General features: G+C 37.4%; 1 long non-coding RNA gene across 1 annotated transcript; it reads right to left on the bottom strand.

Annotated features, from left to right (window-relative positions):
- Positions 1-1,483: 1,483 nt before the first annotated feature.
- LOC146954714 (uncharacterized) lies at positions 1,484-3,752 on the bottom strand. Its single transcript, XR_015014649.1, has 2 exons — positions 3,564-3,752; positions 1,484-1,779 (listed from the first exon to the last, which is right to left on the bottom strand). It is a non-coding gene; the product is annotated as an uncharacterized LOC146954714 (long non-coding RNA).
- Positions 3,753-8,833: the final 5,081 nt, after the last annotated feature.

Raw genomic sequence — 8,833 nt, forward strand, 5'->3', positions numbered from 1 at the left:
ACTCAACTTCAAAATATTTTAGATGATTTCTTGATGTCAAATCAAGTTATATTTGAGAAATTTGAAGTTCAGTGTAGTGATCTTGTTGAGAAAGCATGTGAGTCTAAGAAGAAATTGGCTGAGATGGAGACTGAGTGTCAGGCTACTGTGGTGGAAGACAATCCACAAGTGATGAATGTTGGTCTCTGTTATACCCTAATTTTGGACCTAAAAATACTTGTTCAAAATTTTCTTTCACTTTTGATATATGTCTATTATTCTTGAAGAATTGTCAATTTGCTATTGTTTACACTGACATTTTACTCTGCTTTATCTCTCAACTTAGCTTTACAAATCTTTTCAATTGTGTATTTGTCCATGTTTTCTTGCATTTCAAGTCATCCAAAACATTTGGCTTGCATTTCAAGTCATTTGAAGTTGTCTCTGATCAATTGCATTTTTCTCTGCATTTTATTCCAATATTATTTGCAAAATTCATGAAAAGGGGCATTTTAGTCATTTCCTATGTTAAAATTTCTTTCAATCTTCGAAAAATTGTCCCTGAGTCCTTTCAATTGGTTTGAATGATTTTTTTTTTGTTTAATTCCATGTTAAAATCCATTTCAAGAATTTGCAGTTGAAGTCATTTTGAGTCAGTTTAGCCCCTAGGGGCATTTCAGTCATTTCCTGTGTTAAAACCCTGTTTAATCTCTAAAAATTGTCTCTGAGTCTTTTAATTTGCTTGTATAAACTCTTGCCTTAATTCCCTGTTAAAAAACCATTTTCAAATTGCATCTGAGACGTTTTGAGTCATTTTAGTCCCTAGGGGTATTTTGGTCATTTCACACGAAATTTTGACAAAGAGAGGAGGTTACTTTGAAGTACCTCATTTAGTAGTTGGTTCGTTTTAGTCCGTTTTGTTATTTTTAATCGTTTCACTTTACGTTATTTTCAATTACCAATTTTTAATTCAATTTTATTTCAATTTTCATTTTTAGTCCTAAAATGTCCAATAATTGCATTTTTAGTCCTTGTTTTCTTTTTTTCTTTATCTTTTCTTTTTCAGTCCTTCAAATTTTAAATAATTGCAGAATGGTCCTTTTTTTATCAAGTTTGTTTTTATCCTTTTTTTTAAGTTTTGCAGGTCAGTCCTTCAATTTCAAAGAATTGCAAAAAGGTGCTCAAGTCATTTTTTTCAAGCCAAGGCCGAATTAGTTACAGTCCAGTACAGGTGTCACAAGCTCAATGGTCCAGAATATCACACCTGGCCTATAAATAGAGGCCAACTCATCAATGCACAGAGGATAATCAATCACCAATTGCCAACTCACAAAAACACCTTTCCATTTCTCTCTCCAGGATCAAACAGATTAAACCCAGAAAATCCCCAAGAACACGATGAAGTTCATGAAGAACTTTGTAACACCCCGTTCTCAAAACAACGTAATATTAATAAATAAAATCAGAGTAATCACACAACGGAGTGTCACACTACTTTTCAAAATTTCATAAATAGAAAATATCTAATTATTTAAATACCAACATTTAGAATATCTTAATAAACTGCAGCGGAATAGTTCTTTAAAAATATAATTTCAACCAAATCCTACGTCAATGAAATTATTGGCACAAAGGCCTCAACGTAATAGACATTATCCTCAACAATAATAAACCCAACAACGAGGTCTTTTCAAAATATGATACATAAAAGAAATGAAGAAGACATTCGCGACGATCCCCATCCTAATATGTATCAGAGCCCTAGACACTTGAGCCAATCAACCTACAAGCCATCATTACCTGCATATTACCCACGGTCGAGGCAACATATACGCAGAAGGGGTGAGAAACTTATCCAATAATAATAATATATAATTCATCAAATTAATGAAAATAACAACAGTTCAACAACAAGCATTATCAAGTTCATATATACATATAACTCAGCATCATATTCGTTTTCAACAACATTTAAACAACATCCCCAACAACACAAACGTCATTATCAACAATGAACGCCAACTATTCAACCGACAACGACAACTATGACAATACAACTCCGACAACAACTAATGTATTATGCATGTGGTACCAACTACGCGCGTTGAATGCTAAGCATTCCAGGGCATAAGCCCCCAACAGTTTGGATGGTTAAAGCATCCCAGGGCATAAGCCCCCAACAGGTGAACGATAAACATTCCAGGGCATAAGGCCCCAACGGTCTGAATGATGAACATTCCAGGGCATAAGCCCCCAACAGAACATGAGTATGCATATGGACTCGACTTGTGTATATCAACATACAACTCCAACAACGACTACAACAATAACATATGTGCCTACAACAATTATGACACACTCCCCAACTTCGACATTGGACGATACAACGACGTCAACAACGGAAATCAACAACATAGCATATATATAAATCAATTACATTCATCTCAAAGTCCAAAACATCCCCCAAAAGCAATTAAGTTTTGATCAATAGAACATAAGTCAAATATCCATAAAACACCTCAACTAAATCCCTAACACTTAAGTTTGAAGTTGGGAAACCAACCATAAGTTTTTGGACTAACTTGGGATTAGTTATGCTAAGTTTTCTTAAGGTTTTCTGAAGACCCACCTGGACTATTTTTATCATAACTCAAAAACTATGAATCATTTTCATGTGAAACTAAAACCATTAGAAAGCTAACTCAAATATCTACAACTTTTATGTTTACACCAAAAGCTAATTCAACACGGAAAGGGGCGAAAAAGACACAAGAACGCAACAATCGAAGTTCTGACAGCACGCAACGAAAACACAACAAGCAGTCACCCATGAGGGGCAGCCTTGCTGCGCCCAGGCGTGGAAAACTGCGCCCAGGCGTGGAAAGGCAGCAGCCAGGGACCTGCGATGCAGCTCTGTGCAGTCCCATTTTTCCCGGTTTCACCGTTTCGTTCGTAAAAACCTAACCGTTACTCCGAATCTGATTCCGTTTTCGCCTACGCGTTCTATTCGACAAATCCTATCATATTTTACTGAAAAATCATATTTTCAAATCTCAAAAACAGCTTATCCCAGAATCACTTATTTCTCAAAAACACTTAAAATCACTTTTTCTCATAATCTCAATTTTCATCAACCCAACCCTAAATTTGATAAGGAACATTGCCTATGATAAATCTAAGACCTGAACATCAATTTAACATAACTTCAATGAATTTTCTATTCTATTAACAACCAAACACATCTTCAAAACCTAATTTCTCAAACAACCAAAACTATGAACATCAAAATAAGATTTACCCTAATCCCCAACACTCACAACCTGCAACCTTTGCCAAACCCAATTTCAGAAAACATACTTAAGATTAGAGAATATGAATCCCAATTTCTGATCACCCAAACCCCCAAATGATTTGCAACAATGTTTATAGGTTCTATGGGAAACATAGCAGTCAAAACAACATAGAAAACATGCATTCTCAACATAATTCATTTCATTATAGCAACCTAGCATAACTTTCTAACACAACAATTCATCAAATTTCAGAATTATACATATTATTAGTGAAAGGAATCCCACCCTTACCTTATCTCAGCAAATTCTACAGCAAAAACGGTTGGATTCTCTCTTCCTAGCTCTTCTCCTAGCCTTCTCTTGGTTCTTCTCCTCTTTCTCTCAAAACCCACCTTTTCTCAATTGTACGTGAAATGTTTCTTTCTGACTTTCTTTCTTTTACTCCCTAAAATATAACCTCTCCTTTTTCTCATTTAACTCCCACTAATTTCACATAATTACTAATTAATTCCCATTAACCAAAATATTAATATTTTACTCCTATTTTTATTTCTCCTAATTTTTCCACAAATAATAAAGCCATATTCATTTAAATAATACACAACTCCATGAATCATATAATAAAATAGCATCATACCATATATCACATAAAAATCATATAATATATATATTTCACATAAAATCACATATATATAACAAATAAAGTCATATAAAATATTCACCCATCTACTAAAAATAATAGAATTAAAATGGGGCGTTACAACTCTCCCCAACTTAGAGAATTTCGTCCTCGAAATATTACCTCAAGCAAACAACTCAGGATATGACTCCTGCATCTTACTCTCCAACCCCCAAGTAAGACTTTCACCAGCTGCTCCTCCCCAAACAACTCTCACTAGAGGTATCTCCTTGCCTCTCAACGTCTTCACCTTGCGATCATCAATCCTCAAAGGTAAAGTTTCTACCGTAAGGTTGTCTCTAACTTGCACATCATCTCTAAGAATGACATGTGAAGAATCCGCTACATACTTCCGAAGTTGCGACACATGAAACACATCATGCAAGTTCGAAAGATGTGGTGGCAAACCAACTCTATAAGCCACTGTGCCAATTCTCTCAGATATTTGATAAGGACCAATAAACTTCGGAGTCAACTTCTTGGACTTCAATGCAAGACCCACACCGGTCATAGGAGTGACTCTCAAGAACACATGGTCACCCTCTTGAAACTCAAGGTCCTTCCTACGCTTGTCATGATAGCTCTTCTGTCGACTCTGCGACGCTTTCATATGCTCTCTTATCATCTTGACCTTCTCCGTAGTCTGCTGAACTATTTCAGGTCCCAACACGATACTTTCACCCGACTCAAACCAACACAAAGGAGTCCTACACCTTCGACCATATAAAGCTTCGAAAGGTGCCATACCAATACTTGAATGGTAGCTATTGTTGTACGCGAACTCTATCAATGGTAGGTGACTGTCCCAAGCTCCACCTTGCTCAAGTACACACACCCTCAACAAGTCTTCTAATGATTGAATCGTTCTTTCTGACTGACCATCCGTTTGCGGATGATACGCTGAACTCAACTTCAATTGAGAGCCCAAAGCTTCTTGCAAGCTTTTCCAAAATCTCGAAGTGAACCTCGGATCTCTATCCGACACAATACTCGACGGGACACCATGTAACTTCACAATATTATGAATATAAATCTCCGCCAACTGAGCTACTGAATATGTGATATTAATCGGAATAAAGTGTGCCGACTTCGTCAATCTATCGACAACAACCCAAATGGCATCATGCCCGCTTTGAGTGTTTGGTAAACTCGTCACAAAGTCCATGGAGATGCTATCCCATTTCCATTCCGGCACATCTAATGGTGTCAACAAACCAGCAGGCTTCTGATGTTCAACTTTCGATTTCTGACAAGTTAAACAAGCATAAACAAATTGCGCGACATCACGCTTCAATCCAGACCACCAAAACAGTTTCTTCAAGTCATGATACATCTTTGTAGCTCCCGGATGGATACTCAAGCTACTTCTGTGACTTTCTTCTAAAATCAACTTTTTCAATTCATTATTATCAGGGATACAAATCCTGCCTCGGAATCTCAACACTCCTTGATCATCAACCTGGAAATCACCATCTACAGTCTGATTACTAGCAACCATCAAGTCTACAAATTTCACATCAACTTCCTGTGCTTCCTTGATACTCTTCAAGAAATCATTATTAATCTTCAACATACCCAACTGCACACTCTGAGGTGCCAATTCACAAACAAGACTCAAGTCTCTAAACTGCTCTAGCAATTCAAATTCTTTCACCATCATAGCCGACATGTGCAATGTTTTCCTACTCAAGGCATCTGCAACCACATTGGCTTTACCCGGATGATAATTCAAACCAAAATCATAATCCTTCAACAACTCTAGCCACCTTCTCTGCCTCATATTCAACTCCTTTTGATCAAATAAATATTTCAGACTCTTATGATCACTAAACACTTCAAATCTGAAACCGTACAAATAGTGCCTCCAAATTTTCAACACAAAAACCACAGCAGCCAACTCTAAATCATGTGTAGGATAGTTCTTCTCATGTATTCTTAACTGTCTCGAAGCATAAGCTACTACCTTGCCATCTTGCATAAGCACACCGCCTAAGCCCAACTTAGACGCATCACAATATACCACAAAAGATTTATCTGGCTCTGGCAAAATCAAAATTGGAGCCGTCGTCAATCTTCGCTTCAACTCATTGAAGTTATTCTCACACTGAGCATCCCACACAAAAGCTTTACCTTTACAGGTCAACTGAGTCAATGGAAGTGCCAACTTCGAAAATCCTTCGATAAATCTTCTGTAATAACCAGCCAAACCAAGAAAACTTCTAATCTCCGTAACTGACTGAGGAGTCTCCCACTGTGATACCGCTTCAACCTTCGACGGGTCTACAACAATACCACTACCAGAAATAATATGGCCAAGGAAACTTACTTCACTTAACCAGAACTCGCACTTTGACAGTTTTGCATACAACTTCTTTTCTTTCAGCACCTGTAAGACAATCTTCAAATGTTCTGCATGCTCTTCTTCATTCTTAGAATAAATCAAAATATCATCAATAAATACAACAACAAACTTATCCAGAAAAGCATGAAAAATTCTGTTCATATACTCCATGAACACACCCGGCGCATTAGTAACACCGAAAGGCATCACTTTATATTCATAGTGTCCATACCGTGTCCTAAAGGCCGTCTTCTGCATATCTTCATCCTTCACCTTAATCTGATGGTAACCTGACCTCAAATCAATTTTACTAAACACGCGAGCACCCACTAATTGATCCATCAAGTCGTCAATTCTCGGAAGTGGATACCTATTCTTTATCGTCACTTTATTCAGCTGACGGTAATCTATGCACAATCTCATGCTACCATCCTTCTTCTTAACTAGCAACACAGGTGCTCCCCAAGGTGACACACTTGGTCTTATAAACTTCTTATCAAGCAAGTCTTCTAACTGTTTCTTCAATTCTACCAACTCTAACGCTGACATACGGTAAGGAGCCATCGACACCGGCTTCGTACCCGGCACTAGATCAATTGAAAATTCAACCTCCCTCTCTGGTGGCACATCTGGAATCTCATCAGGAAAAACTTCAGGAAATTCATTCACAACGGGCAATCTATCAATTACCGACTGATTTTCCACAGACAAATACGCCATTAAAGAAAACATCAAGTCTCCATCATGTTCTAACTGCTTCAGCTGCTTGGTAGATAAAAATTATGCTCCACTCTCTTCTTCAGCAGAAGAAAAGTACACCGTCTTACTAAAACAATTAATATGAACATGGTTGTACTCCAACCAGTTCATACTAAGGGTTACACAACAAACAACAAACAGGACAACGAGGACAATACAAAATTGTCACACAACACTACTAGGCTCGACACGACTCTACTAATTGGCCGGACGGACCGACTGGCTCTGATAACAATTGTAACACCCCGTTCTCAAAACAACGTAATATTAATAAAAAAAATCAGAGTAATCACACAACGGAGTGTCACACTACTTTTCAAAATTTCATAAATAGAAAATATCTAATTATTTAAATACCAACATTTAGAATATCTTAATAAACTGCAGCGGAATAGTTCTTTAAAAATATAATTTCAACCAAATCCTACGTCAACGAAATTATTGGCACAAAGGCCTCAACGTAATAGACATTATCCTCAACAATAATAAACCCAACAACGAGGTCTTTTCAAAATATGATACATAAAAGAAATGAATAAGACATTCGCGACGATCCCCATCCTAATATGTATCAGAGCCCTAGACACAAGAGTCAATCAACCTACAAGTCATCATTACCTGCACATTACCCACGGTCGAGGCAACATATACGCAGAAGGGGTGAGAAACTTATCCAATAATAATAATATATAATTCATCAAATTAATGAAAATAACAACAGTTCAACAACAAGCATTATCAAGTTCATATATACATATAACTCAGCATCATATTCGTTTTCAACAACATTTAAACAACATCCCCAACAACACAAACGTCATTATCAACAATGAACGCCAACTATTCAACCGACAACGACAACTATGACAATACAACTCCGACAACAACTAATGTATTATGCATGTGGTACCAACTACGCGCGTTGAATGCTAAGCATTCCAGGGCATAAGCCCCCAACAGTTTGGATGGTTAAAGCATCCCAGGGCATAAGCCCCCAACAGGTGAACGATAAACATTCCAGGGCATAAGCCCCCAACGGTCTGAATGATGAACATTCCAGGGCATAAGCCCCCAACAGAACATGAGTATGCATATGAACTCGACTTGTGTATATCAACATACAACTCCAACAACGACTACAACAATAACATATGTGCCTACAACAATTATGACACACTCCCCAACTTCGACATTGGACGATACAACGACGTCAACAACGGAAATCAACAACATAGCATATATATAAATCAATTACATTCATCTCAAAGTCCAAAACATCCCCCAAAAGCAATTAAGTTTTGATCAATAGAACATAAGTCAAATATCCATAAAACACCTCAACTAAATCCCTAACACTTAAGTTTGAAGTTGGGAAACCAACCATAAGTTTTTGGACTAACTTGGGATTAGTTATGCTAAGTTTTCTTAAGGTTTTCTGAAGACCCACCTGGACTATTTTTATCATAACTCAAAAACTATGAATCATTTTCATGTGAAACTAAAACCATTAGAAAGTTAACTCAAATATCTACAACTTTTATGTTTACACCAAAAGCTAATTCAACACGGAAAAGGGCGAAAAAGACACAAGAACGCAACAATCGAAGTTCTGACAGCACGCAACGAAAACACAACAAGCAGTCACCCATGAGGGGCTGCCTTGCTGCGCCCAGGCGTGGAAAACTGCGCCCAGGCGTGGAAAGGCAGCAGCCAGGGACCTGCGATGCAGCTCTGTGCAGTCCCATTTTTCCCGGTTTCACCGTTTCGTTCGTAAAAACCTAA

Source organism: Medicago sativa, chromosome 1 (assembly GCF_051527215.1).
Source record: "Medicago sativa cultivar Bolivia chromosome 1, Bolivia_mono, whole genome shotgun sequence".
Classification (NCBI taxonomy): Eukaryota; Viridiplantae; Streptophyta; class Magnoliopsida; order Fabales; family Fabaceae; genus Medicago; species Medicago sativa.